General features: G+C 35.8%; 1 long non-coding RNA gene across 1 annotated transcript in view; it reads left to right on the forward strand.

Annotated features, from left to right (window-relative positions):
* Positions 1 to 2,389: 2,389 nt before the first annotated feature.
* Positions 2,390 to 22,841, forward strand: part of LOC143661445 (uncharacterized) — a 37,189-nt gene continuing 16,737 nt past the window's right edge. The window contains exons 1-2 of the long non-coding RNA XR_013164598.1: positions 2,390 to 2,450; positions 13,593 to 13,713. This is a non-coding gene — a long non-coding RNA (uncharacterized LOC143661445). The remainder of the gene's footprint in view (positions 2,451 to 13,592; positions 13,714 to 22,841) is intronic.

The raw sequence follows: 22,841 nt of genomic DNA on the forward strand, positions 1-22,841 counted from the left end.
CTTTCTTTCTTTCTTCAGTGCTCTTTCTTTAGGTTTAAGGTCCATAAAACCGCCTCCAATTGTAAGATTCATAAGATATCTCCTTACATTTACCTCTAACTGTTTTATGGTCTTAGACCTAATGTTTAGATCTTTGATCCATTTTGAGTTAACTTTTGTATAGGGTGTGAGATACGGGTCCTCTTTCATTCTTTTGCATATGGATATCCAGTTCCCTAGGCACCATTTATTGAAGAGACTGTTCTGTCCCAGGTGAGTTGGCTTGACTGCCTTATCAAAGATCAAATGTCCATAGATGAGAGGGTCTATATCTGAGCACTCTATTCAATTCCATTGGTCCATATATCTATCTTTATGCCAGTACCATGCTGCTTTGACCACTGTGGCTTCATAATATGCCTTAAAGTCAGGCAGCGTGAGACCTCCAGCTTCATTTTTTTTCCTCAAGATACTTTTAGCAATTTGGGGCACCCCAAATTAATTAATTTTGATAAATTTTTAAAACAGAAGAAGTATTGTTAAACAAGAAGAGCAAGACATTCTGGCTTAAATTAAATTAAAATTAAAAACCAACAAAAGTAAAAGTAAATGATTAAGAAAAGCTATTATTTTTGTTTTCATTTGCAACTTTGCTTGTGTTATTAAAAAGTAATGTATCAATTCATGCTAATTGAAAGAAAAAAACAAAGTAACAGTATGAAAACACAGATAATAGCCACATTCAGAAAAACAGAGATTAGAGGTATATCATAATAACTTATTGTTTTATAAACTTCTTTTCATATAAGATCTTACTTTAAGCATATCCATCACAGTAAAAATGTTTCAGAGCATATTTTTAAGTAGTTTTTATAGTATCCCAATGCATGGATTTACCATAATTTTTTAATCTCCTGATTCCAGATGTATTTCAAAACCTCTGGTTTCACGGTATCTTAAGTTTTTATGATTGCCCTCAGATTTGCAATATACATTTTTATCTAATCAAATTCTTCCTTCAAATAACACTATAGAATTCACATATAGAGCAATTCCTCTTGCTTATCTTCTATAATACTGTTGTTATTCACTTCACTTATCCATGTGTTATAATCACCCAATACAAAGTTACTTTAATTACTTTAAACAGTAAACAGTTATCTTTTAGATTAAATAGAAAAATATATTTTATTTTACTTTCATTTATTTCACCTCTAATGCAACTTTTTTCTTTACATAGATACAAATTTCTGACCTATATTGTTTTCCTTTTCCCTGAGGAACTCTTTCAAACATTTCTTACAGGGCAGGTCTGCTGGAATGAGTTTGGTGCTTTTGTTTATCTGAGAAAGTCTTTATTTCTCCTTCAGTTTTGAGCATAATTTCACTGCAAATTGAATTCTGTGTTGGTGGTTTTCGTTTTCTTTCAGCACTTTAAATATTTCACTATGCTTTTTTGTTGCTTGCATAGGTACTGATAAGAAGTTTGCAATAATTCTTACTCTTGTAAGATTTTAAGGATTTTCCCCCCCTCTGGCTTCTTTCAAGATTTACAGTTTTTTTTTAGTTTTGTTCTATGAATATGATATGCTTTGGTGTAGTTTCTTTGTTATCTACCATACTTAATATTCTGGTAAATTCGTTGTCTGTTATGAATTATGGATAATTCTCAGCTGTTATTACTTGAAATATTTCTTTTGCTCCATTCTTTCTTTCACTGTTGTTCCAATTACATGTGTGTTATACTTTTTGAAATTATTGGATTTCCTGTTACATTTTATTCATTTTTATTTTTCTGTGCATTTCAGTTTGGAAAGTTTCCATTAATTTATCTTCAACCTCACTTATTCTTTCCTCAGTCATGTCCTGTGTTTTAATTTACAAGCTGCCGGAATTCAGTATACCAGAAATGGAATGGCTTTAAAAAAAAAAAGAATTTAATAGGCTGCAAGTTTATAGCTCTAAGGCCATATAAATGACCAAATTAAGGCACCAACAAGAGGTTACCTTTACTGAAGAAAGGTCGATGATTTCCAGAATCCCTCTGTCAGCTGGGAAAGCACCTAGATGGCATCTGCTGGGGTTTCTGGCTTCTGGACACCTCTCTCAGCTGGGAGGGCACATGGTGATGCCTGCTAGGTTTCTCTCCTCATTTCATAAGGCTTCCCCAGGGGTGCTTTCTTTCTGTATTTCCAAAGATCTCTGACTGTGTGGGGCTCTGTCAGCATTAAAGCCTTTTTCAAAATGATTCCCCCTTAAAGGACTCCAGTAAGCAACCCCACCTTGAATGAGTGGAGACACATCTCCATGGAAACCATCTAATCAAAGACCCACAATTAGATGGGTCACATCTCCATGGGAACAATAAAAAAGATTCCACCCAGCAATACTGAATGAGGATTAAAAACATGGCTTTTATGGGGTACAAGACAGCTTCAAACTGATCCACTCTACTAATGTGCTCCTTTAGGGTAACTGCTCATTTATGTTAACTGTGTTTTTTTATTTCCAGTATTTCCTTTTGGCTCAAGAGTTCCCATCTCTCTGCTTACATTGTCCATATCTTCTTGCGTGTTGTTTGTCTTCTCTATCAGATCTTCTAAACATATAAGAGATGGTATATTAAACTCCTTATCAGCAAATTCCAACATGAGTGCCATATCTGAGCCTTGTTCTGATGCTTGCTTTGTCTCTTCAGACTGTATATTTTCTTGCTTTGTAATTTTTTTGGTGCAATTCTGGACATGATATACCAGGTAATAGGAATTGAAGTAAGAAGGTCTTTAGTGTGAGGATAACTTGCTAAGAGTTGGGTTGTTTAATGTTTGCTAGAGATGTAGCTGTAGCTGCCAGATGCTTCAAATTTCCCTAGTGTCCATGTTTTGATGTTTTGGTCTCATCTCATGATTTTAGGCTTCCCTAAGTACTCCCCCTCAGAGAAAGTATATATCTTCCTGCTCATCAGCTTAAATTCACAATTGCTATGCTGAAGACCTGTTGGTGTTGTTATAAAATATGGGGGAAAGGAAGTGTTCTACAATTTTATGATTAAATCTCAGTATTTTAGCAGGCTTGTGTCCCTTGGCTATGGCCTTCATTATGCTTTGTAGCACCCCCCTGGCCCCAACCCATTTATTCAGTGAGACAGGAAGACTGAATGGATCTGAAAAGGAAAATGCCTTTCTCCAGAAGGGATAAAGCTAGATAAAAGCATTCTTGCCTGAAAAGTAGGGCTTTCTTATGGAGAATGCTCTTGGAGTGTTTCATAACAGTTGCTCTTTCCATCCTCTTCTTAGAGCTAGGAGGAGCTCTTTCTCAGCTTTTCACTATGAGAATTTGTCTGGATTCCCAGAGGTGAAACTTATGAAAGAGTGGGTCCCTCTAAGACTGCAGCCACCGGAGTTTCTCACTCTCACTGTAACCTACATTTAGTCTCCAACAATTCATCAGAACTACCATTTAAATGTTCCTATCAGATTATGGCTCCAGTGACTTTTGCTTTAGAACCAAATCTCAACTGTGACTACATTCACAAATCTCTCCACATTTCAGGGTGGCAGTTTGTCCAACCCGGGACAACTTGGTGCAAAAAGTTGCACCCTAAAGAGCAACTTCAGTGCTCTGATGGGCCGAGGGAATGTCATTGCTATGCAGTTTGTTTAGCTTTTCTTGTTGTGGGGTTGGGAGTGATGACTTCCAAACTCTTTACATGTTGGAGCTGAAATCGGAAGTCTCATGGTGTTTAAAAGAATTCCGTGATAAAATATGTTTGGGAAACACTTGTTAAACAAATTAATGTTTCTTAGTCCATGATCTCTCCAAAACTTTATTATTTTCATGCATTTTGTAAGTCTTCAATTTAGTAAAAGTCCAACCATATTCTGTATTAACTTACTCTTGTTACCCCAAGAATACAATACTGCAGCAATCTCTTATTTATGTCACCTATTTACATAAATTTTCCGATTGAGACAAATTCTTACAAATATAGTAATTCATAGTATTTGTTATGCAAATGTAACATTCAGAATATTTCTAAGCATATTCACCCATGTGATTATACCTTTATAAACTCTCTAAACAAATATGTATTATATAATTATTGCCTCTTCTAATACATTTGCAAACCCCAGTATAGTATATTTCTTTTCTCATAAATCCTTCACATTACTTTCATCAAGTACACACCCATGTAGTTTAAAAGAATCATTCAGATTTTCCATGCCACAAGAAAATCTCTTTACCTTAATCCTACTCATGGAAAAGATATCTGAAATTTACCCTCTCTAGCCACACAGAATGAATAGTTTTGCTATTTGTGAAATGCTTAAAAGTGTTTGAGCTAGAGGAATATGAGATCAGATAATGTGAAACATTATTATGTTACATTGAATATCCATCACTTAACAAATTTTAGGGTGCCAGGAAACCTAATATAAGGACGAATGAAAAAGAATGTCTACCCACAAGTATAGCATACATTATGTATTTATGCCATACATAAGAAACATCTGGAATAAATAAATTAAAATGGACCACTAAATTAAGGTGTAAGAATGAACTCAAGAAGAAACAGTTTCTATATAAATTGTAAGGTATAGAAAAGAGAAACCAAAGCCAAGAGAGACTAATTCTCCAGCCAAGATCTAGAGTCTTGCCAAAGTATGGAGGCTGAAGGAGGCTGAAATAGATATATAACACCCTTAATTTTTCCTTAAACCCCTACTCACAGAGACAAATTAAAAGAGCTATACATTTCATGTTGGCACAGCAAAGATATCTAATCCCTTTGCACATACTACTAAATGTTACAAATTTGCATTTCCATGTGAAACGTACAGAATAGGCATAGTATGTCTGTTTCAATTATACAACACCTGGCTTTTTGAAATTTTAGCTCTCTCCAAAAGCACATTCCAAGCCATTGGTTAATTTTTTTTGTTGTTCCTTTTCAAAGCTTAGGTTTCTGCAAATGAGCAAAAGGACTAAGAACCAACATTTTGGGGGAAAAGCAAAGAAGACTTAGGAAATTGATAGGATGATGATGTGGTATATCCATGGCACATGTGTACTCTACATGGCGTACAAAACTGCTATATTCCTTGTCTTAGAAACTTCTGCTCTAATTATTTTCCCCATATGTTTGCCTTTTACTATTCTAAAAGATAAGATTATGTGAACAAATGTCAGGTGATTACAGCATATACATATTTATGGAATTGTTAAACTCTTAAAACCTCAAGAGGCTGAATCCAGAGGAGTGTACTTGGGAAAAGAAAGTAACATGGAGTTATAGCTATGGAAAAGGGTGTTTGGAGGTAGAGGGAGGGAGAAATTGGTGATGTGGATTCAGAGAGGATGCCAAAAAATTACCATGGCTGATGAAACCCCCAAATCACCTTCATGTAGAAAAGAGGAACATAAATCATAGATCAGAGAGACAAAGAGAGAAAAGATGAGATATGTGTAATGCTGTAACTTTAAAATTCTTCAGCCTAAAGTGTGATGGGATGTATGCATTAGCTTGTTGATACTTCACTTTTGGACTGTCATACCATCATTTGTTCCTAATGAAAGGAAAAAAAAAAACACTCCACGGGTGGTCAGCTAGTGTTATGCCAGTAAATCCACACTTCAGAGGTCTCTACATCATAAGCTTTGTCTTTATTTATATTTAAAGAAACACCAGATAAGTGATTGATTAGCATAATTAATGTAGGACATGGATTTCCATTGGTGACGTTAGTGGTTTGTTGATCAGCAAAAAGGGATGGCAGACATGGATTCTTAATCATGAAAGTAGTTGAATTCAAGATATGTAGATTGGTTAAAGTATTCTAGAAATGCGTTTATACTTGCCTAAAAGGAGAATTAGAATCTAAGAGATCTCTCACCCAAGGCTACAGTGTTAAGTAGTCCTAAATCCATTCTTTAGGAGAGAATTTCTTACTGCCTGTGGCTAATTTATAAGGGTATAAAACCTGCCTCTGAAATATTTTGTTTCTGAAGGTTTTGAATTCTAGTGAATCATTCATTTATGATATCATAGGGTCATTTCAAAGGACAGCTAGCTGGGACTTTATCAAACCTAAATAACATTGTATTGACTTTTTTTTATTTATTTTTATTTTTTTATTTTTTCTTTTTTTATTAATGGAAAGAAAGAAAAAAGAAAAAAAATAAAAATAAAAAAAGAAATTAACACAACATTTAGAAATCATACCGTTCTACATATGCACTCAGTAATTCTTAACATCATCACATAGATGCATGATCATCGTTTCTTAGTACATTTGCATCAGTTTAGAGGAACTAGCAACACAACAGAAAAAGATATAAAATGTTAATATAGAGAAAAGAAATAAAAGTAGTAATGATAGTAAAAAACAACAACAAAAGAACCCTATAGCTCAGATGCAGCTGAGTCCAGCCAAAAACTAAAGGACAAATACTGTATGGTCCCACTGATGTGAACCGACATTCGAGAATAAACTTGGAATATGTCATTGGTAACAGAGTCCAGCAGGAGTTAGAAACAGGGTAAGATAATGGGTAATTGGAGCTGAAGGGATACAGACTGTGCAACAGGACTAGATACAAAAACTCAAAAATGGACAGCACAATAATACCTAATTGTAAAGTAATCATGTTAAAACACTGACTGAAGCTGTATTGACTTTTGTGTTTGCCTATTGAAACATATTTTAATTAATGTTTTTCAGAACGTAGCATTTGATCTGGGGCTTACTTTCATTACAACTGGTAAAAAAAAATCATAGAGAAACATGAAAGCCTCATTCACATCAAAATTTTTGACTTTTTCTACAAAAAAGTACTTCTGAGTTGTACAGAGCCAAATTGGCTTGGATCAGTTCACAAGAATTTGTAATCATGTAGTCATTTACAAGGGAGTAAATTTCTTATGTTCCAGCACTGCAGTATTTTGTATAGTGTTAAAGTCATAAAGTTCAGTAAAAAGTGTCCCCTATTCCTTGAGAAAATTAATCCCCAATGCCTAACAATAGAGTTGTAAATTTTTTTTTTAAAGTTTTTTTTTTTTATTAATTAAAAAAAGAATTAACAAAACAATTAGAAATCATTCCAATCTACATGTACAATCAGTAATTCTTAATAACATCACATAGTTGCATATTCATCATTTCTTAGTACATTTGCATCGATTTAGAAAAAGAAATAAAAAGACAACAGAATAAGAATTAAAACAATAATAGAAAGAAAAAAAAACAAAAAAAACAAAAAAAAAACCTATACCTCACATGCAGCTTCATTCAGTGTTTTAACATAATTGCATTACAATTGGGTAGTATTGTGCTGTCCATTTCTGAGTTTTTATATCCAGTCCTGTTGTACAGTCTGTATCCCTTCATCTCCAATTATCCCTTCTCTTTTTTTTTTTTTTTAATTAACGGAAAAAAAGAAATTAACCCAACATTTAGAGATCATACCATTCTACATATGCAATCATTAATTCTTAACATCATCACATAGATGCATGATCATCATTTCTTAGTACATTTGCATTGGTTTAGAAGAACTAGCAACATAACCGAAAAAGATATAGAATGTTAATATAGAGAAAAAAATAAAAGTAATAATAGTAAAATCAAAACAAAACAAAACAAAACAAAACAAAAACCTATAGCTCAGATGCAGCTTCATTCAGTGTTTTAACATGATTACTTTACAATTAGGTATTATTGTGCTGTCCATTTTTGAGTTTTTGTATCTAGTCCTGTTGCACAGTCTGTATCCCTTCAGCTTCAATTACCCATTGTCTTACCCTGTTTCTAACTCCTGCTGAACTCTGTTACCAATGACATATTTCAAGTTTATTCTCGAATGTCCGTTCACATCAGTGGGACCATACAGTATTTGTCCTTTAGTTTTTGGCTGGATTCACTCAGCATAATATTCTCTAGGTCCATCCATGTTATTACATTGTTCATAAGTTTATCTTGTCTTAAAGCTGCATAATATTCCATCGTATGTATATACCACAGTTTGTTTAGCCACTCTTCTGTTGATGGAGATTTTGGCTGCTTCCATCTCTTTGCAATTGTAAATAATGCTGCTATAAACATTGGTGTGCAAATGTCCGTTTGTGTCTTTGCCCTTAAGTCCTTTGAGTAGATACCTAGCAATGGTATTGCTGGGTCGTATGGCAATTCTATATTCAGCTTTTTGAGGAACCGCCAAACTGCCTTCCACAGTGGTTGCACCCTTTGACATTCCCACCAACAGTGGATAAGTGTGCCTCTTTCTCCGCATCCTCTCCAGCACTTGTCATTTTCCGTTTTGTTGATAATGGCCATTCTGGTGGGTGTGAGATGATATCTCATTGTGGTTTTGATTTGCATTTCTCTAATGGCCAGGGACATTGAGCATCTCTTCATGTGCCTCTTGGCCATCCGTATTTCCTCTTCTGAGAGGTGTCTGTTCAAGTCTTTTTCCCATTTTGTAATTGGGTTGGCTGTCTTTTTGTTGTTGAGATGAACAATCTCTTTATAAATTCTGGATACTAGACCTTTATCTGATATATCATTTCCAAATATTGTCTCCCATTGTGAAGGCTGTCTTTCTACTTTCTTGATGAAGTTCTTTGATGCACAAAAGTGTTTAATTTTGAGGAGTTCCCATTTATTTATTTCCTTCTTCAGTGCTCTTGCTTTAGGTTTAAGGTCCATAAAACCGCCTCCAATTGTAAGATCCATAAGATATCTCCCAACATTTTCCTCTAACTGTTTTATGGTCTTAGACCTAATGTTTAGATCTTTGATCCATTTTGAGTTAACTTTTGTATAGGGTGTGAGAGATGGGTCTTCTTTCATTCTTTTGCATATGGATATCCAGTTCTCTAGGCACCATTTATTGAAGAGACTGCTCTGTCCCAGGTGAGTTGGCTTGACTGCCTTATCAAAGATCAAATGTCCATAGATGAGAGGGTCTATATCTGAGCACTCTATTCGATTCCATTGGTCGATATATCTATCTTTATGCCAATACCATGCTGTTTTGACCACTGTGGCTTCATAATATGCCTTAAAGTCAGGCAGCGCGAGACCTCCAGCTTCGTTTTTTTTTCCTCAAGATGTTTTTAGCAATTCGGGGCACCCTGCCCTTCCAGATAAATTTGCTTATTGGTTTTTCTATTTCTGAAAAATAAGTTGTTGGGATTTTGATTGGTATTGCATTGAATCTGTAAATCAATTTAGGTAGGATTGACATCTTAACTATATTTAGTCTTCCAATCCATGAACACGGTATGCCCTTCCATCTATTTAGGTCTTCTGTGATTTCTTTTAACAGTTTTTTGTAGTTTTCTTTATATAGGTTTTTTGTCTCTTTAGTTAAATTTATTCCTAGGTATTTTATTCTTTTAGTTGCAATTGTAAATGGGATTCGTTTCTTGATTTCCCCCTCAGCTTGTTCATTACTAGTGTATAGAAATGCTACAGATTTTTGAATGTTGATCTTGTAACCTGCTACTTTGCTGTACTCATTTATTAGCTCTAGTAGTTTTGTTGTGGATTTTTCTGGGTTTTTGACGTATAGTATCATATCGTCTGCAAACAGTGATAGTTTTACTTCTTCCTTTCCAATTTTGATGCCTTGTATTTCTTTTTCTTGTCTAATTGCTCTGGCTAGAACCTCCAACACAATGTTGAATAATAGTGGTGATAGTGGACATCCTTGTCTTGTTCCTGATCTTAGGGGGAAAGTTTTCAATTTTTCCCCATTGAGGATGATATTAGCTATGGGTTTTTCATATATTCCCTCTATCATTTTAAGGAAGTTCCCTTGTATTCCTATCTTTTGAAGTGTTTTCAACAGGAAAGGATGTTGAATCTTGTCGATTGCCTTCTCTGCATCAATTGAGATGATCATGTGATTTTTCTGCTTTGATTTGTTGATATGGTGCATTACATTAATTGATTTTCTTATGTTGAACCATCCTTGCATACCTGGGATGAATCCTACTTGGTCATGATGTATAATTCTTTTAATGTGTTGTTGGATACGATTTGCTAGAATTTTATTGAGGATTTTTGCATCTGTATTCATTAGAGAGATTGGTCTGTAGTTTTCTTTTTTTGTAATATCTTTGCCTGGTTTTGGTATGAGGGTGATGTTGGCTTCATAGAATGAATTAGGTAGTTTTCCCTCCACTTCGATTTTTTTGAAGAGTTTGAAGAGAATTGGTACTAATTCTTTCTGGAACGTTTGGTAGAATTCACATGTGAAGCCATCTGGTCCTGGACTTTTCTTTTTAGGAAGCTTTTGAATGACTAATTCAATTTCTTTACTTGTGATTGGTTTGTTGAGGTCATCTATGTCTTCTTGAGTCAAAGTTGGTTGTTCATGTCTTTCCAGGAACCCGTCCATTTCCTCTAAATTGTTGTATTTATTAGTGTAAAGTTGTTCATAGTATCCTGTTATTACCTCCTTTATTTCTGTGAGGTCAGTAGTTATGTCTCCTCTTCCATTTCTGATCTTATTTATTTGCATCCTCTCTCTTCTTTTTTTTGTCCATCTTGCTAAGGGCCCATCAATCTTATTGATTTTCTCATAGAACCAACTTCTGGCCTTATTGATTTTCTCTATTGTTTTCATGTTTTCAATTTCATTTATTTGTGCTCTAATCTTTGTTATTTCTTTCCTTTTGCTTGCTTTGGGGTTAGCTTGCTGTTCTTTCTCCAGTTCTTCCAAATGGATAGTTAATTCCAGAATTTTTGCCTTTTCTTCTTTTCTGATATAGGCATTTAGAGCAATAAATTTCCCTCTTAGCACTGCCTTTGCTGCATCCCATAAGTTTTGATATGTTGTGTTTTCATTTCCATTCGCCTCGAGGTATTTGCTAATTTCTCTTGCAATTTCTTCTTTGACCCAGTCGTTGTTTAGGAGTGTGTTGTTGAGCCTCCACGTATTTGTGAATTTTCTGGCACTCTGCCTATTATTGATTTCCAACATCATTCCTTTATGGTCCGAGAAAGTGTTGTGTAAGATTTCAATCTTTTTAAATTTGTTAAGACTTGCTTTGTGACCCAGCATATGGTCTATCTTTGAGAATGATCCATGAGCACTTGAGAAAAAGGTGTATCCTGCTGTTGTGGGATGTAATGTCCTATAAATGTCTATTAAGTCTAGTTCATTTATAGTAATATTCAGATTCCCTATTTCTTTGTTGATCCTCTGTCTAGATGTTCTGTCCCTTGATGAGAGTGGTGAGTTGAAGTCTCCAACTATTATGGTATATGAGTCTATTTCCCTTTTCAGTGTTTGCAGTATATTCCTCACGTATTTTGGGGCATTCTGATTCGGTGCGTAAATATTTATGATTGTTATGTCTTCTTGTTTAATTGTTCCTTTTATTAGTATATAGTGTCCTTCTTTGTCTCTTTTAACTGTTTTACATTTGAAGTCTAATTTGTTGGATATTAGTATAGCCACTCCTGCTCTTTTCTGGTTGTTATTTGCATGAAATATCTTTTCCCAACCTTTCACTTTCAACCTATGTTTATCTTTGGGTCTAAGATGTGTTTCCTGTAGACAGCATATAGAAGGATCCTGTTTTTTAATCCATTCTGCCATTCTGTGTCTTTTGATTGGGGAATTCAGTCCATTGACATTTAGTGTTATTACTGTTTGGATAATATTTTCCTCTAACATTTTGCCTTTTGTATTATATATATCATATCTGATTTTCCTTCTTTCTACACTCTTTTCCATATCTCTCTCTTCTGTCTTTTTGTATCTGACTCTAGTGCTCCCTTTAGTATTTCTTGCAGAGCTGGTCTCTTGGTCACAAATTCTTTCAGTGACTTTTTGTCTGAGAATGTTTTAATTTCTCCCTCATTTTTGAAGGATAATTTTGCTGGATATAGGAGTCTTGGTTGGCAGTTTTTCTCTTTTAGTATTTTAAATATATCATCCCACTGTCTTCTAGCTTCCATGGTTTCTGCTGAGAAATCTACACAAAGTCTTATTGGGTTTCCCTTGTATGTAATGGATTGTTTTTCTCTTGCTGCTTTCAAGATCCTCTCTTTCTCTTTGACCTCTGACATTCTAACTAGTAAGTGTCTTGGAGAACGCCTATTTGAGTCTAATCTCTTTGGGGTGCACTGCACTTCTTGGATCTGTAATTTTAGGTCTTTCATAAGAGTTGGGAAATTTTCAGTGATAATTTCTTCCATTAGTTTTTCTCCTCCTTTTCCCTTCTCTTCTCCTTCTGGGACACCCACAACACGTATATTTGTGCGGTTCATATTGTCCTTGATTTCCCTGATACCCTGTTCAAATTTTTCCATTCTTTTCCCTATAGTTTCTGTTTCTTTTTGGAATTCAGATGTTCCATCCTCCAAATCACTAATTCTATCTTCTGTCTCTTTAAATCTATCATTGTAGCTATCCATTATTTTTTCTATGTTTGCTACTTTATCCTTCACTTCCATAAGTTCTGCGATTTGTTTTTTCAGTTTTTCTATTTCTTCTTTATGTTCAGCCCATGTCCTCTTCATGTCCTCCCTCAATTTATCAAGTTCATTTTTGAAGAGGTTTTCCATTTCTGTTCGTATATTCAGCATTAGTTGTCTCAGCTCTTGTGTCTCATTTGAGCTATTGGTTTGTTCCTTTGACTGAGCCATATTCTCAATCTTTTGAGCGTGAACAGTTATCTTCTGCTGCTGGTGTCTGGGCATTTATTCAGATTTCTCTTGGTGTTGGACCCAGCAAGGTTGTAATATTTTTCTGTGAAATCTCTGGGTTCTGCTTTTCTTATCCTGCCCAGTAGGTGGCGCTCGTGGCACACGTTTGTCTGCGGGTCCCACCAGTAAAAGGTGCTGTGGGACCTTAAACTTTGGAAAACTCTCGCCGTCCTGGGGGTTCGCTAGCCGAAGCGGCTTGAGTCGGCCCGGGGTCCGAACGCAGGGAGGGTGTCCGAACGCAGGGAGGGTTGCTGGTCGCCGCAGCCAGGGAAAGAGCCCGTCCGAATTTCCTAGTCGGCCCTGGGCAACAAGCGTGGCGGGAGGGCGCCAGTGGCAGCGGCCCGTCCGTGAGAGTGCACGTTCCCCGGGAGTCACGGGGTCACCTTTCTCCGCGGCCTGGGGGTTTCCGATCCAATTCTCTCAGTTGGTCCGGGGGCTGCGCGTGGTGTGGGCGCCAGTCGCCTTGGTTTCAGGGGACCACCTCTCCAATTCTCCCAGCCGGCCCGGGAAGGGGGAAGGGAGTAACTCCGGCCGCTTGCCACCCCGCCCGGTAAGGCCCGCGCGCCTCGGCGATCTCACCCGAGCTGCTTCTCTCAGCCAGCCAGCCGTTCCAGGATGGGGTACGCTGTCTTTTTTATCTCTGTTGTGGCTTTGGGCGCTTTCTGTATCGTTTCTACTCCCCTAGTAGGTGTCCTGGAGAAGAAACTAAGATCCGCGCGTCTTACTAAGCCGCCATCTTCAGAGTTGTAAATTTTAAATAACAAATATATTATTTAAAAATAAACCAAGGGCCAAAAATATTCAGTAGTTTGCCCACCGTTTCACAATTAATAAGGGTAGACAAATATTTGATTTTATGTGTCTTACTTTTAACTTTGTTCTTTCCCTTAGGTCGTGCTTCTATATTCTGTATTCTTGGTGAACAGAAAGGGAAGACAAGCTCCAATGAACAGCTTAGTCCAAAGAGAAACTTTGGGAGGAAAAACGACACTCACAAATCCCTTAATCTCAGGTGACAAAGAGCGTCCAATTTTTTAGGGATCACAATAAAATCTTCTCTCTAGAAATTCTAGTTGTTTCCTAATGTTAAGTTAAATGTTTACTAAGCACCAGAGTTCATTCCATAGAGTGGGTTCAATCATTCTCAGCTAAAATTGTTTGTTGTTATGATAAAATCTTGAGTTGAGAGAACCCTTTCAGATACTGTTATGAAAAGAAATGTGAACAGGATGGGCCTGCCTGAAAATTGTAGTCAAGATTATGTTTCCAAGAGTTGATAAGAACCACTTTTCAGGAAATGCTGACTTGACGAGTCTTGTTTCTAATAGGATGTGCTGCAGCATAAACTCAAGTCACTCTGAAGTAGGATCACACGTTTCTACATGAACCACACATGCACATTTACATACACACGTACACACACACACACAACTATGGACTATGTCAATTTAACTACATGTAGCTATGACTACATATAAATGCTTGTTTGCAACCTTGCAGACAAAGAGATTCACAGTCACTTGCATGAAATGATGTTTTCACCACGACTGAAAGCAGCAAAGTTTTTTCTTTTCCTCCAGCTGTAACCTTTTCTTTTCATTCTGGAATCCCTCTTTCTCCCCCCTTGGAGAAGCACCACCCATAATGTTCTGAGCACAAAGAGTACGGTGTTTTTGTAAAGGCAGAATATAAAGACGTGGAGGTACTTACTGAAAGTACTAGAGCTGGGCCCACAAGCTCTATGCATGCCAATAACAGAGAAGGCTACTTCAAACGGATAAAGTTGCATTAGTGCTTTTAAATTTATCCTTGGAAATATGCTCATCTGAAACAATGATTGCAGAGACAAATCAGATGAATGCTGCTTTCAGAATTAAATGAATGCTTCAAGAGAACAGCTCTGAGGGAAATACATCTGAAGGGTCTAGAGAATAATTTCATGGAAAACAAACTGGGTGCCCAGTTTATTTTTAAAAAGAAAGATAAGAATAGAGAAAGGAAGAAAAAAGAAAAGTACTTTCAAGTCTGTTTGAATGTGGCCACAAATTATGCCTCCTCCTAGTTTTGTGCATGAATTTGATAAATGAAAAAAGATTATTGATTATAGACCCTCTCTATAAAGGATGCATTCACACATGAAGACTTCATGAGTCAAATATTTTTCTCATTTTATATATAATTTCCATACAAATGGCTGATAACTCCAATACTGAAGGAACAATAAAAATAAAAATTCAGCCAAATGATTCCCAAGTTTTAGAATACATGTACCAAATTTAAAAACAAACAATTAAAAAAAAACACAATTATCTACAAGTCATCTCTGAATGCGTAATGTTTTCGTATGTATTTATATTTAGGCCCTGGAAAGAGATTTAGAGGTTTGGGGAGCTTTTGCCATGACACCACTCAGGCCCCAGGGCTGCAAAATGCTTTCTGTCTCATTCCAGTGCAAACTGTAATGGAGAACACAAATCAAGAATGGTCCTTGGAAGCAGAGTGGGTCAGGTCATGGAATGATAATGCCATTTCCCTTTAACCACTCTTCAAAAGAGATGACCTTTCACTGGATATTTAGGAAAATGAGCTTAAGACACACTTGTCTTGGGAAAGTCAAATTTTTCCAAATAATGGAGCTCAGAAAAGCCTGAAACTTAAACAAACACTAAGAAACTTAAGATTCTTTAACTTCCCTCCATAGTCTGTTATTTTACCCTGAAGATATTTAGGTACCTACAGAAAACAAAGCAGAGCTTTGGCTTCTTTAACAGGATGTTCCTTAGTAACTCTTCACAAGCCTAGAGTGAATCATTTAAAGAGGGTTCATGGATTCTTGACCTTCTTAGTACCATCTAAAGACAGAGCCCCTCTAGGCAGCTCTTGGTTCCTTGATGGCTGAGCAGTCAGTAGGTAGAAACTATTTGTAAAGCTAGCGTTTCTTGGGGCATTACAAGGACTTTAAAGATTAATTACAAGAATGGTAATTAAAATTTCTTTTACTCTAAGGAAAAGTTTAAAGGAATTCCAAGCTCCCCAAACCTTCACCTTCCTATCAGAGTTCAGGACCCTCACCTCCTCTTTGCAACAATTCTGTCATGTGGTTGCTTTAGTCAGTAACTGGTATTGCTTCTTCAGACCCTGATGCTAGCCTTTGTTGACATAAATCTAGCTCTTCTAATAACCTCCCGTGCTACTATAAATCAGTGTTTTAGTTTGCAAGCTTGCTTAACAAATACCATGCTGCAGGTTGGGTTACATATGCAGAATTTGTTGCTGCCTGCAGGGGTCTGTAGTTCTCAAACTGGTGGCATTCCTTGGGCTCCTTTTTTTTTTTTTCATTACATGTCAGTGTGCTCTCCTAACTTTTCTGGTTCCCACTCACTTCTGGCTCCTCCCATGGTTTTCTTCTCTCTATGTCTGAATTTATTCTGCTTAAAAAGGACTCTAGCAATCTGAATTAAGGCCCAATGTCACTCGGTTGGGCCATACCTTAACTAAATAACATCTTCAATGGATCCCATTTACAATGGGTTCATGCTCACAGTAATGCAGATCAAGAACGTGTCTAAATTGGGGTACATAAGTCACAGAGGAGTTGCTACATTCTTAACAGAGACTCAAATGGGAGCCACATGGAGATTTCTTTTATTCTCTCACTCTTCTCTTGCATCTTGAGGAAACATTCGTTGGGGCCATGGCAGAGAACATGCTACTGGTCCACTATTACCAGAGTCAAATAATCAGCTCCCACTTACCATTAACCAATGTCTCAGGACTCCAGTCATATGCCTGGATTCTGCTCCAGCAGAGGCTCAATGCTCTGCCCACTCTGGGTAGTGCTTCTCTCCTGAATATTGTGGCATCTGTTGATGCTCTCTTTGCTCAACACCAGGATTTCATTATGTGTTTCAAAAACCTCTCACTAAGAGCTCACTGAATTCTTATTTAAGTTGAGTAAGTAGAAATAACTTGGTCTTTAAGTTTTATCCTGGTTTTTATCCTGGTAAAGGATAGGTGTTCCATCAGAAAATTCCAGAATTAATTCATTCTTGATTTCTGCCTTTTGTATGATTCTTTATCTTTCTGTCCTTGAGTCTGTCTGTGTCTCTTTCTCTGTCTTCCTCTCTTTATATGAAAATATACATATCTGGGAGGGCCATGGTAGCTCAGCAGGCAGAGTTCTTACCTGCCATGCTGGAGACCGAAGTTTGATTCCCAGTGTCTGCTCATGCAAAAACTAAAACAAAACAAAACAAAACAAAAAAACATATATTTGTGTGTGTGCGCGCACACATACACACACACACACACATATTACTTCCTCATTCTCTTGTTGGAAAGAATAAAAAAGTTTGGGGTGTTATTCTGTTTGGGAATTCTTGGTTATAATTTTAATTTTTGATTCTTTATCCATTTTGCATAAATATTTCAATAACAATAAAGTTTTTATATAGGTGATGGGTTTCTACTCTTCTGAATCTCATTTCTATCAACCTTAAAACTTTTTATAATAAAGTGTGAGTGGCTTAATAATATAGGCATATTTAAAACACTAGGTTGAAATGATTCTAATGATGCTTCACCTTTGATTACTAGTAGACCTTGTCCAGAGTCACGGATTAGTAAGAGAACAGCAGGACCAATTCTTTTTTCTATGAGCTGATACTTTCCAAATTTCTCTACACATAACAACTGGAGTTTTCTATAGGGTGTAAGCATTGTTTTTTTTATTTGTTTGTTCGTTTGTTTGCTTGCATGGGCAGGCACCATAAACACTGTTTATTTCTTGTGTACTTCTTTTTTTTTTTTTCACATGGGCAGACACTAGGGAACGAACCCGGATCTCCGGCATTGCAGGCAAAAACTCTGCCACTGAGCCACCATGGCCCAACCTGTACTTATTCTTAATATCAATGTTTTGTAAGACATCATGTGCTTAACTTTTGTATGGTTTTTTTTTTTTTTTTTCACATGGACAGGCACTAGGAATTGAACCTGGGCCTCCAGCATGGCAGGCAAGAACTCTACCTGCTGAGCCAACATGGCCTGACCAACTTTTATTTGTTTTTATTCTCATCTAAAATAATTTAAGATTCAGTAAATAAAGTAAATATCTACAAGTAAAATTGTTTAAATGATGTTTTCAATCATTTATATCCTGATACTAAATTTAATTAACTGGTACATTAGGGAGCTATTTCCAAATGTGTAGATAATTGATATGAAATAACAATTAAATATATAGGTTTCTGACCACCAGGAGCAAGCAGGGACTTTGAGGACACTATTTTCTATTTGAGACTGCCTGCTGTTCTGTCTAAAATGAATACTTAGTAATAAATCGTACTCAAAATTGTACATTAATTTCTTCAGGGAGAATTATTTTTATTACTAACTGGCTCAGAACCAAGTCTAAAATGACTCTGTCATTCCCCTGAGGGGTGACTTAATACAGAGTAGGCAAATGAAAGACATTGGAGTTGATTTTACTTTATTATAGCCATATACAGTTCAACAAAATTAAGGCTGACTTTCATGACGTGTCACATTAGGTTTGAAAGATAAATTATTGGGATAGGTAACTTCTAGAAATACTCACATGCAAACAAACATTATTTGGGTTCTGAATCTATAATATTTAATTGATACTGTACAGAGAAAAGTAGATCATTTTCTTCATTGCAATTAACGTCACAATTTTTACTGCTTACACCATCAATATGTAACATTAGTCACAATTACCATATTTGCTTTTCTATAGTGATTGGACAAATCAGGTCATTACTAAGTCTCCATAATATCTTCATTGGGTCAAGTAAACATTTAGAGCATCAGTAGACAGGTAAATGCCAAAGGAGCAATATTTTCTTGTTATAAAATCAGCATTTCACAATAAAATGATTGAAAAGTTTTGTATACTTTTATTGGAGAGAAAGAAATCTGCCTAACATATTTATTTTATTTTATGTAGGCAGAATTTCTTGTTAGTCTGTGCATTATTTCCCTTCTCTATTCATGTACTTCTGGATGGAAAATGGGTAGATGGAGATAAATGCTAATAACATTCCTAGATTTTATCATAAAAGAAACCAATTTTTTGTTTGTTTGTTGGATTTTTGTTTTTTTGGTTGATTACTTGTTTTGCTCCACTGGGTTTATAGTATTTACTTCGGTGTTCTATAATATGAATGGATCTAGATTTCACTATGTGAAATGATAAAAGATAAAACCAATAGTTACCACTGATTTGATTTAGCCATGAATTTCTCTGTGCTCCCAGAAAACTAGGTCCTCTCAACCCTTGGGCTGCATCTTTAGAGATCATATCACATATATGTGGGGAGTTAAAAGTACAGTGAGCAGTTGGGAAATAACTAAATATTTGCTTGTCTATCCCCATCTTTTTCCATTTCTTGCCTCTCCAAGCTGTCAATGAAAAAGTTACTCTCTTTAATTTAATTATGTTATGAAACCAAAAAATAAGAAACGGATGAACTGTATATTCAGCTTATATAGGTATTGATATATATTGCTAATATCTAAATTGCATCTATATAAACATTCATATGAATATATTATTTTTTAACATACAAAGCTATTGGGTATTTAAGTGCTGGGGAAGTTTAATGTCATAGAGTTAAGTTTTTGTAATTACCTGTAAATAATTTTTACTACTCATTAAAAAGAAAACAGATATTAGGGGCAGCTGCTAAGCTTTTCTGTTTTTTTTTTTACTGAAAATCCAGAATGCAAGAGTGAAAGAGCAGCTTTTAGATGTAGAGGTGAAGATGCTTAAAATCAGTTATTTAGCTGGATTTGCTTACAACTTGACCAAATATCAGATGATGCCTATCTGACTACCAGGTCAAATAAATAATAGGAAGATCCTGTGGGCAACTGTAAAGCAGAAAAACTAGTTTTACAGATAAGTGATTGACCAAGTTGCAAAATTAGGAACCAACAAAGTGCAGATTCCCTATTTCCCAAGACAATATTATTTCCAATTCACTACATAAATGTTTTGAGTACTCGTCTCACCTGGAAAAAGACATGGTGAGAACAATGTTGTAGTACAGGCTTCATTACCATTACTATTAAGTTGGTTCCAAACCTCTCTCACATGTGCACAAACACATACTCACATTCACATAAAAATCAAAACTTCAAGGAAAGGTTCCTTTTTCCTTGAACTATCCATATAATTCTCTTGATTTTCTCCTTGTTGACAGTCAATGTGTCTTGCAAATTCAATTAAATGTCTTAGTTTTCTTAATCCTCTCAATTCCCTCCTCCCATTTGATAGTCTTGTGAAAATCCAATCTCTTCAAGATAATAAATTTGATAATCCTCTGAGGCATTTTGTCATTTACAACACAATTTTTTTCTTTGTCAATTATTATCAACTTAGACTCTTTGATCTATTTTGGGCATAGCAGGAGATGTTTTTAGCTCAGCCAACCTAGGCTACGTACAATTAGATAAGACAAAGAGCAGTCCTAGTGCTGAGTAGTCAGTTTCCTTCCCCTGTTGTGTTCATGATCCTTCAGTATAGTTACACTGAAGTGAATCCTCTCCATTCTATTTGGCTGTGTGAAGTCTAGTTGTCCAAGTGTATTGTGCACTATTACCACAGAATGAATTCCAGAGATTTACATCATTGTAAATCACTTTTTCATCTTACCCAAATAACTGAAAAGAATACAATTACTCATTGAAAATAAACAAAGGTGGAAGAAATTTTATTTCTTCCTTAGGTAACAACTATTCACTTTTGATCAACTTGAGACGTGATTTTCTTTTATAAAAAAATAGTAGGTCTGACGATGCCAGGCCTTTGAGTTAGCACCGGACCCATACCATCTTCTTGGTTTGGATACGTGGACGGAGGTGTGTAAGGTGTCACTGTTACGGAAAGCTAGGGGCGAGATTTGTGGAGACTCGCTCTTCTGTTTTGCAACTTTTTAAAGTCTAAAATTGTTTCAAAATAAATTTTTTTCAAAAGGTATATGAAAAAAATTAATCTGAATAGGCAGAACAATATAACGTGCAGTTGGCATCACGGTATCAGAATGAATATATAGTGGGCTATAGGAAATACACTTTTCAATGGTTTTCTAATTATTCATTTACACTACACAATTTGTATACAATTTCTTTCCTCTCCTTAATTTTAATCAGATTGAATCGCTGCCAATAACTTTACCCATGACCACATTCTGTCATGGTGCTCATTTCTGGTATTACTTTCTTCTTAATTTTATTTTTGGAATAAATTTAATAAAATTAAAATTGTTGCCAGTAACCCATATTGCAATCAGAGTTCTTTAGATATAAGAAAGGATTTCTTTAGTTTGCTTTCTTGAACTTTGAATGTTTTCAGCCTTCACTTCTAGGATATGTATGGTGGTCTTTGGTATAACACAGTAATTTATCCAGAACCCAATGAGTCTTTTTTTTAACTGGCATATTACACTTGTAAGACAAGTCCTAGTCTGTAAAGTCATGCCTGCTGTCATCTCTAAAGACCATCTCACCTTCTCTGGGTATATAATTCAATCTCTATAAAGAAACCCTAGATTACATTTAGCAATCAAGATGGCAAAAGCTAGAAATATGGAATAAAGTGCAAAGAAATATTCCCATGGTGGAAGGAGATGGTAAACTAAGTGATCATAAGTTATTGTTCAAGTAGCCTATTGTCCTTCTGTGACTCATCAAATAAAATAAAAAATAGCAAAATAAGAAAAATATCCATGCTTTCAATATTACAGACAAAGGCATAAATTTTAATAATTGAACTTTCATTTAATGTCTACTATCTCAGTTTTTTAAATTATCAGGGTATTAGTTTTTATCACCTGTAAATAATCAGAGATCGCATGAAACTGGGGCTATTTAAGGGTGGTGTGTCCAAAGAAACTGTATACTTCTTACGAGAAACTTGAAGTCTAAAGAGATAATGAACCGCAGTCTGGTGGGAAATCATTCACATTCTAAATTACACTATCAGAATTCAAGAGAAGATCATTTAGAAGGACAAAGGTAAAGATTCAGAATTTATATTTCAAAAAGATGTTCCATCAGGACCACGATGAGTAAAGTTGGGTAACGCCCCAGTTCAAAATTGAAATCCAGGAAATGCAATCTGGCAGGGAGAGCTTCCTTAATGTAAGGACCTAGACAGCAGAAAACAACTTCATGGAAATTCACCACTCAGCATGGTCCAACCTCTCTAAGTTGGGTAGATTAGTTATACCTTGGTCCAGGGAAGCCTGGTTCAGCAGTTGGGTTGAAGTCCAGCTTGGGTACTTAGAATCCTCAATGCTGTAATTTATAGCAGAATTTTATAATCATGAAACATGAAAACAAAATAACATGCAAGGGTCTGAAAAATAGAGGGTCAGCTGTTAGGGATAGTCAGTCAGATAAAATATATGATTCTCTGGCCCTGAAGGTGGGACACAGGTTCTTTAGGTCAGGAACAATCCAGCTCCCTCAGAGTAACTCAGTCTGTGGCTCTAACATTCATGTTTATTTCATTTTCTGTGATTTTTCAATGCTGGGCTCTCTTCCATCCCTTACACTCAAGTATTCTTTGTGGACATTATTACTTAATTTTGTCTGGTGTTGTTTTCTTGAATAACTTATATTCCTTCTGTAGGCATAGCCAAGTGTCCGGGTTTTTTCTTTTTTTTTCATTCTACCTTTATCTCTACAATCTTCTCATCACAGAGGAAGACAGCATCAAGGTTCTAGGGACTTGCTCTTTGTTACAGAAATTTGAAGGGAGATAATGTAATTCAGCAAAAGCAGTTAGAGACAGAAAAGCCTGTGTTACAAACTGTCCTCTGAGTTTTCAAGTTGTATGACTTGAAAAGGTATCTTAATCCTGCAAACTGACATAAGATTGGAATAATACCTACTATTAAGAATTTTAGGCAGATTAAATTGGGAAAATTGGCAATGTATCTATCATAGTATCTAATACTAAAAGATGCTCAAACATTGGTAGATATAGTTTATCAGTCATCAAGTCTTCTTGAGTTAATTTCTTAAATATCACCTGAGGCAGTCCCTTCTCTATTTCTTTCCATTGCCTTGTTTTACCTTTCTGCTTAGCCTGAGACAAGCTCCTTGAGG

Source organism: Tamandua tetradactyla, chromosome 2 (genome assembly GCF_023851605.1).
Source record: "Tamandua tetradactyla isolate mTamTet1 chromosome 2, mTamTet1.pri, whole genome shotgun sequence".
Classification (NCBI taxonomy): Eukaryota; Metazoa; Chordata; class Mammalia; order Pilosa; family Myrmecophagidae; genus Tamandua; species Tamandua tetradactyla.